Source organism: Ranitomeya variabilis, chromosome 6 (assembly GCF_051348905.1).
Source record: "Ranitomeya variabilis isolate aRanVar5 chromosome 6, aRanVar5.hap1, whole genome shotgun sequence".
Classification (NCBI taxonomy): Eukaryota; Metazoa; Chordata; class Amphibia; order Anura; family Dendrobatidae; genus Ranitomeya; species Ranitomeya variabilis.
In genome coordinates this window covers 326,168,843-326,177,777 of record NC_135237.1, presented here as the reverse complement: position 1 = coordinate 326,177,777, position 8,935 = coordinate 326,168,843, and positions in this window count along the sequence as shown.

Genomic DNA, 8,935 nt, shown 5'->3' with positions numbered 1-8,935 from the left:
GGAACTCAGAGCAGAGTAGCAGGATCACCACACAGGTTCACAGGAGCAGGTATACAGCCAGGGAGTAATCAGAGGTCAGGATCTGGATGCAAGGCAGAATACTCTAGCACAGACTGAAGGCTGGGGTGAAGTTTTATAGCAGGAAGACACAGTGCACATGAGACCAAAGACGCCATCTTGGAAAAGGGCAGTAATGCACAAAAGGTAAAAAATGTTCAGAGTCCTGACATTTAGCTTTTGTTGATTCAGCTGCTTGATTTACATCTGCTAGCCAGCCTTAGTACATGTGGGGGTTGCCTGGTTGCTAGGGAATCCCCAGATGTAATCAAACTGTCTAGTAGTCACAAATCATCTAGCTGCGGCAAGGAAAACTAAATCTCTGAACACTAACAAATACTCGGAGACCACCCGAGCGTGCTCGGGAAAACCCGAGCAACAAGTATATTTGCTCATCACTACCCAGTACCCACACACTAGCATCTAACACTAGACCTCTATATGCCTGGAGGGAATTAGGTAGAGGGTGTGGGTGGAGAAAGTGACAGTTGTGAGGAGTTGTCATGGAAACAAGAGGGAGGAGTTAGGCAGTCAGTGACAAGACGAGTGAACAGTGAGAGGCAGAGACATTTGAGAGGCAGTTGGAGCTGGGGACTTGAGCAGTGAGGAGCTTGTCCCAGCACCAGAAGAGAGAGAACAAAGAAAATAGAGAGAAGTTCCAGAGAGTGAGAGAAGAAGAAGGGGTCCTAGGGGCACGGGTAGTGAGGAATCCACCCGTGGGGCCTGAATCCATGCTGACCATAGTAGGGTGGAGAGACCAGGTCGCAGTAGGGGACCATCCCCAGCTCACCTCATTCTGAACTGTATATGATCAATGACCGGGTACTGTACTCACTGACTGCATAGCCATCCTGTCTGGAAGATCTTCTGAAATAGAGGGCAGGGAGCTACTGCACAGGCTCTAACCCGGCCAGTGATAATGATAAGCTGCTTACTAACTGTGCAAGTGAAGCCAGGAATGCTATAGTCACCATAACCATGGATACCTGCGTTACTGAGATACCCTGCACATGAGGTAAGCAATACAACTAAATAAAAACTATACAGAATATCTAATTGAGGGTAAATACTAATATTATTAATATTACACCTAGTAAATTTTGAAATAGGATCTTTGAGAAGGAAATACCCCTTTAATTTCAGCAGACCAAGCATGAGGCTAGCTCCCAAGAAGGAAGTGGCGCCAGTATATGTGATGCTGGAAAATCTTGCAAGACCGGACTTGACTTGAGATGAGCAAACTCCTGGATGTCTGGATTCGTCAGGTTTGGCTTGATCCGTTGATATTATGCCGTTGGCATCATGTCCATATATATTCATGCTAATCAGCAGACCTGTTTACAAAGCAGCAAACTCGCTGGCAGGAGCGGTATGTGATTGCTCTGAGCCGGTGCTGGGCAAAACAGGCAGGTAGTTAGCAATTTCTTAGCCCCATGAAAAAACACATACTTGGAAACACAATAAAATAATTGCAAGTAACCTAATTTAAGAAATTGGTGTAGAAATTCTGCAGAAATCTGCAACATCATAAACACACCAAATACTCATTGTACAAACTTATCCTAAGAGCCCAGTACCAGAACTGTTATATGGCAGTATACAGAATGGCTACAGGTGTGAAACACAGGCTGCATAAAGACTCCACAAACTATAATTTGGTTGAAAAATGTTCTGATAGGCTCCCAAAACAACAACCCAAACGTCCCATCACATCCTCACTATCTCAGATGCAGCACTCTTAACAACATCAGATTTAACAGAGGAATCACGGTCTTCATAGTAGCCATTGTACATCATGACAGCTGTAGCGTCCATCATTATAACCAGAGTGTTCCTGGTACAGTTTGAGTGTTTTTCTCCACCATCGGTTACTGTATAAAAGGGGATATTATACACGCATAAAAAATGTTGAAGCCACTTGACATAGGTATCAGTGATGATGATGAACACTTCTGTGATTAATTCCCTGCATTTTGTATGACCACAAACTTTGCTGCCTGCTGCTGTCGTCTCAGTTTTGCTCATTCTAGGCAATTACCTAAACAAGAAAAATAATCTTAAGACTAATGCATGTAGAAAGTAGTATGAATATCAGTTTGCCTAATTTCTTTCATTTTTACATTTTCACATGTTACAACCAGAATGGTTGCTAAGGGTAAAATCCTTGATTTTAGTTACAATTTTTCACCTATATGAGTCTCATGAAGTATGGTATTTATTCATTCTAAAATGTGGTTAGCCACAGGACCACAGCCAATCTATCAAAATGACTCCTGGAGAACATCTATTGTATATAAATGATAAAAAAAACTGACTAGCTACACTAGCAATGAGTTAGTGTACAATATGGAAGGGTTTTTCAACACAGCAGCCAAATAAATCATTTTTACGGCTTCCAGATAAATTGTTTAGTTACTGTTCAGATAAACAATGAGATAAAACACGAAACACAACATTTCAGGGTAAATTATGAAGAAATAAATGGGTGAGAGACTGATTTCTACAGTCTAGAAAAAAGTATAACTGCACTGTTAGGTGACATTTCAGTATAAGTTCTCATGCACATGAGGAATAACTCTGTTTGCAGCCATTTCAATAGTGATTGGACTGAAACTAAAAATATTCTCAATCAATTTTATCCTACATTTCCCCCCTGGACTAGAATCCTCAGCATTTTCTTCTTGGGTGTACTGACTTTTTTTTCTCTCTCTAGCTCCTCTCCCTCCCCTCTCTAGAGACTTATAGAAAAAAAGTTATTTGATCATTCACTGAAGACAGACTTGTAGACAGGTTTATAATGAACCAGTCACCTGATTTATGCCAATATAACGTGGGCAGTGGCGGGTAATCATGGGCGAGGTGATTACTATCCGATTGCCAAATTTTTGGCGCTGAGGAAGTGGCAGATTGCCACGAAACGCGTCGGCACAATTAAGCTTTTAAGAACATTTCCATCATTGTGTGGTCAGCGCGGACACAAGAAACCCGGTCTTCTTCTTCCTTCTTGTGACATTGGTATCCACAGGAGTCTGCAGCGACCACTGTTTCCTCTCATATCCTTACCAACACATATATTCACATGCAGGCGTCTGCTCCAGACATAGTCTGCTCCATTCATCTTTTAACTTCCATCTTTTAAATTACATCTTTTTAATTACTTTGAATTAGACTGAATTCTAGAATGCATTTGGCAACTCATCACTGCTACAATATTATCATCATCATCATCTGTACTATCTAACTCGAGCTGTTATCCTCTTCCCACAGGTATGCACTGAATGTCTCCAGCTTCTCCTAGACCCTGAATGTCTATATGATCTCCATTTTTTTCCTCTGGTATGCACTGAATGTCTCCAGCTTCTCCTAGACCCTGAATGTCTATCTGATCTCCATTTTTTTTCTGGTATGCACTGAATGTCTCCAGCTTCTCCTAGACCCTGAATGTCTATCTGATCTCCATTTTTTTTCCTCTGGTATGCACTGTATGTCTCCAGCTTCTCCTAGACCCTGAATGTCTATCTGATCTCCAATTTTTTCCTCAGGTATGCACTGAATGTCTCCAGCTTCTCCTAGACCCTGAATGTCTATCTGATCTCCATTTTTTTTCCTCTGGTATGCACTGCTTACCCTTAACTTTTGTTCCATAATGTACTTCACTTGACTTCTCTGGTGTCTTCCATGCATACCTCTGAGTGGTCAGTCTAATCCCTCCTCCCCTTTTATGATCTTTGCTTTACTCTGAACATGTGTTCTGGCCACACATGCTCTCACAGCTGAACCCACTTACCAAGACATTTATTCACATGCAGGTGTCTGCTCCAGACGTAGTCTGCTCCATTCATCTTTTAACTTCCATCTTTTAAATTACATATTTTTAATTACTTTGAATTAGACTGAATTGAACTGGAATTGACTGGAAGGTAACGGAATAGCAAACCTCCAAAATGTTTAGGTTTCTTTTCTCTTTCACTCCCATACTACTTTCCTTCTTACAATCTCCTGCAATCCGTCCACCTAGTAAAGAACTAGTTATTTTTGCCTCCATCCTCCCCAGCCATCTCACCTTCTCCTCAGAACTGTTCCTCCACATACAATCCTCTTTCTCCAGACACACACGGCCATATCATGTCCTATCCTGCTCCCACCTTCTTACGCTCTGTCTGGTAATTCTCATCTCTGGTGATGTATCCCCAAATCCCGGCCCTCCTAAACACATCCCCTTGCTCATTTCTAACCTTCTGCCACGATCCTCTGCACGTTTTCCCAACCATGATAACCTCATACCCATTCATCCAGGCCCCACTCCCCCGGTCCCTCTACCTGGGGCACTATGGAACGAATGCTCTGTCTGCAACAAACTGCCATTCATCCATGACCTCTTAATCACCAACAAACTCTCCTTCCTTGGCATCACTGAAACCTGGCTCACCCCCTCTGACTCAGCCTCTCCGGCTATGCTTTCCAATGGCGGATTCCACCTCTCTCACACCACTCGCCCCAGCAACAAATGTGATGGAGGAGTTGGCTTGCTCCTGTCCTACACCTGCTCCTTTACTCCAATCCTGCTACCACCCTCCACTGCTCTTCCCTCGTTTGAGGTGCACTCTGTCCGCATCTATTCCCCCTCCAACCTCCAGCTAGCTGTCATCTACCGCCGCCCAGAACTAGCCAACTCCACCTTTCTCGACCACTTCACCACCTGGCTACTTCATTTCCTCTCTGCTGACATCCCCACTATCATCATGGGTGACTTCAACATCCCCACTGACACTTCCACCTCAGCTGCCTCTAAAGTTTTATCACTGACTGCCTTCTTTGGCCCCACTCAATGGTCCTCTGAGGCCACTCACAAAGATGGCCACACGCTGGACCTCCTCTTCACCCACCTCTGCTCCCTTACTAATCTCACTAACTCTCCCCTCCCCCTTTCTGACTACAATTTACTGACATTCTCTTCCCTCTCCTCTCCTAGTGTGCAACCCCAACTCCACAAACTCACTCACCCTCACAGAAATCTCAAACACCTCAACTTACAATCACTCTCGGAGTCCCTTCTCCCTCTTACAGACATAGCCTCCCTTCATGACACAGATGCTGCTGCCACTTTTTATAACACCACAATAACAGCAACACTTGATTCGGCCACCCCACTCATGCATAGCAAAACTCGTACAGTGAACAGGCAGCCCTGGCTGACCAGCCTGGCCCAACAACTGAGATGGGCCTCCAGGATCGCTGAGCGGAGATGGAAGTGATCCCGCTCTGCCGACCACTTCACTGCATATAAGCAGTTCCTCGCCAGCATCAAGTCCACGCTCACTGCTGCAAAGCAAACTTACTTCTCATCTGTCATATCCTCCCTGTCTCACAACCCTAAACAGCTTTTCAACACTTTCAGTTCTCTACTCCATCCCCCCCGCACCTCCTCCCTCCCCTCTCATTTCTGCTGAAGACTTTGCCTCTTTCTTTAAACAGAAGATTGATACGATCAGAGAAAGCTTCAGCCCACAGCACCCAATGTCCCTTTTAGCTGCTCAACCCTGTTCCCCCCAAACCAGCTTCTCCATCATGACAGAAGATCAGCTCTCCACCCTCCTGTCAAGATCACATCTCACCACTTGCACGCTTGACCCGCTACTGTCCCACCTCATCCTTAACCTTGCCACGGTCTTCATCCCAACCCTAACGCACCTGTTCAACCTCTCACAACAGGTGTCTACCCCTCATCCTTCAAACATGCCAAGATCACACCCATCCTCAAAAAGCCCTCCTTCGACCCATCCTCTGTGTCTAGCTATCGCCCGATATCTCTTGTCCCTTATGCCTCCAAATTACTGGAACAACACGTCCATCTTTAACTGTCCTTCCACCTCTCCTCCTGCTCCCTCTTTGACCGGTTACAATCTGGCTTCCGAACCCATCACTCAACTGAAAGTGCCCTAACTAAAGTCACCAATGACCTACTAACTGCCAAGAGAAAGTGACACTACGCTGTCCTCCTTCTCCTAGACCTGTCTTCTGCCTTTGACACTGTGGACCACTCCCTTCTGCTACATATCCTCTTATCTCTTGGCATCACAGACTTGGCCCTGTCTTGGCCCTGGATCTTGTCATATCTGACAGACAAAACATTCGATGCCTCCCTCCTCCACACCACCTCCTCACTCCGCCCCTTGTCTGTCGGTGTTCCTCAAGGCTCTGTTCTAGGACCCCTACTCTTCTTCATCTACACCTTTGGCCTGGGACAGCTTATAGAATCCCACAGTATGCAGTACCATCTCTACGCCGATCACACGCAGATCTACCTATCTGGACCTGACCTCACCTCCTTACTTACCAAAATCCCACACTGTCTGTCTGCTATCTCGGCCTTCTTTTCTGCTCACTTTCTAAAACTGAACATGGACAAAACAGAATTCATCATCTTTCCCTCATTTAACTCTACCCCTCCACCAGACCTATCCACTAAGTTAACGGCTGCTCGCTTTCCCCAGTCCCACCCGCCCGGTGTCTCGGGGTGATCCTCGACTCTGCCCTCTCTTTCAAGCCACATATCCAAGCCCTTGCCTCCTCCTGCTGTCTCAAACTCAAAAATATTTCCCGGATCCGCCCATTCCTTGACCGTGACACCACAAAAACACTAGTGCATGCCCTTATCATCTCCTGCCTTGACTACTGCAACTTCCTACTCTCTGGCCTCCCTTCTATCACTGTGGCATCACTCCAATCCATCCTACACTCTGCTGCCCGACTAATCTACCTGTCTCCCCGCTATTCCCCAGCCTCTCCCCTATGCCAAGCCCTTCACTGGCTTCCTATCGCCTAGAGAGTCCAGTTCAAAACAATTACAATGACATACAAAGCCATCCACAACCTGTCTCCTCCATACATCTCCGACATGGTCTTCCGGTATTTACCTACACGCAACCTCCGATCCTCTCCTTCTCTACTCCCCTCTCATCTCTTCTTCCCATAATCACATCCAAGACTTCTCCCGTGCTTCCCCCATAGTCTGGAACTCTCTACCCAACACATCAGACTCTCGTCTACCATAGAAACCTTCAAAATGAACCTGAAGACTCACCTCTTTTGACAAGCGTACAGCCTGCAGTGATCCTCAACCTACTGAACCACCACACAACCAGCTCTACCCTCTCCTAGTGTATCCTCACCCATCCCCTGCAGACTGTGAGCCCTCACAAGCAGGGTCCTCCCTCCTTATGTACCTGTGTGCCTTGTTTTTTGATCATGTTTAATGTATTTGTCCCCTTTTCACATGTAAAGTGCCATGGAATAAATGGCGCTATAAAAATGTATAATAATAATAATATCCTGCAAGGGGTACTGACCTTTCACAACCTGTAAAGGTGAGTGCACCTACCACGTATTGTCATCCAAATTATCACTTTTATCGCCCTATGTGCGCTCTCTTTCCTTAATTTCATAGAACTTGTGTTACAGTAAGGTGACACTCTAGCTTCTTCTCTAGTATAGATAACTGTGTGTTTTTTAGACTGCTTGCCCGAGTTAAAGAATCCTTCCTTCAACTTGCCTTGTTTTAGGCTACTTGGCCTGAGATAAGGAACCTGTCCTCCTCTTGCTAGGCCCCCTTTCCTGAGATTCGGAATCCATCTGCCACTTTATGCTTATTTTCCTTCAGAATGTACTATCTGATATATGGTGGTCTTCCCTCTTTGCACACAAACACCCGAAACAATGCAAACCAAGTGTCTGTTAGCTTCTCAAAATTTTCACTATCTGAATAACAACAGGAAACTGCATTCCTATGTGCCTACATAACTTCTCCCATCCTGGACTAATACCAATAATTAACCCTGTCTGTTGCTAACCAAGTATTGCTTTGCACAATGTAGATAAAACAACATTTAAAACATAGCAATGCATTATATAATCATGAGTTCTTCAAGGGAGGTGAGGGCAGCTTCTCCCCTCCTTTACACTTACATAACGTCATGCAGCATGGATCGGATGCCAGCTGCAATAATGTATGTATGTTTGTCTGAGAAACCTTGCAGCGTTTAAGACAAAAGATATTTTGGAAAGTCGGCCAAGGACTATTTTTACATCAGATGTCTCTGTTCTCAAAAAAAATATTCAGAATGAAGGTAGGAAAGGTCCAATTGCTTTCTTTTTCTAAAGGACAGAAATGTTCAAGAAGGATGGGAGATTTTGCTAAATTAAATTCTCATTGCACAATCGGTAACTATCCCGAAAAGAAGGAAGAACTGGGAGCATTTAAAGATACCAGGATGGATGAACACAGAACTTAATCACTTGTTAAAAGGGAAAAAAATGTATATTAAATGGAAAGAGGGGGCATATCTAAAGAAGAATATAATGCTGTTTGCAGGGAATGCAGGGCAAGTGCTAGAAGAGCTAAAGTCAGTAATGAAGTGAGGCTTGCAAGGGAGACAAAAAAGCAGTAAAAAGGATTTTGGGAGTATGTTAAAAGAAAAAGAAAAGTCAAAGATGCTATAGGATTTTTACAGGATAAAAAGGGTGAAGTGGTCAAAAATGATTTTAAGAAGGCCAAACTTTTAAATTACTATTTTGATCTTCATGGTGCCATCGAAGTAATAAAAGGAACCACACTATCTATAAACAGATAGATGGTAAGAGATGGTGAAGGAACACTTAGCTATTTTAAATTAATTTAAATCTCCTGGTTGATATGAATTACATCCTAGGATGCTGAGAAAGTTAGGAAAAGAAATTGTAGAACCACTAGCCAGAATGTTTGAAAATCCTGGAGAACAGAAGAAGTCTCGGAAGATTGGAAAAGGGCAAATGTTGTCCCTATTTTCAAAACAGGAAAGAAAATGGATCCAGGAAATTACAGGCCAGTGAGCCTTACGTC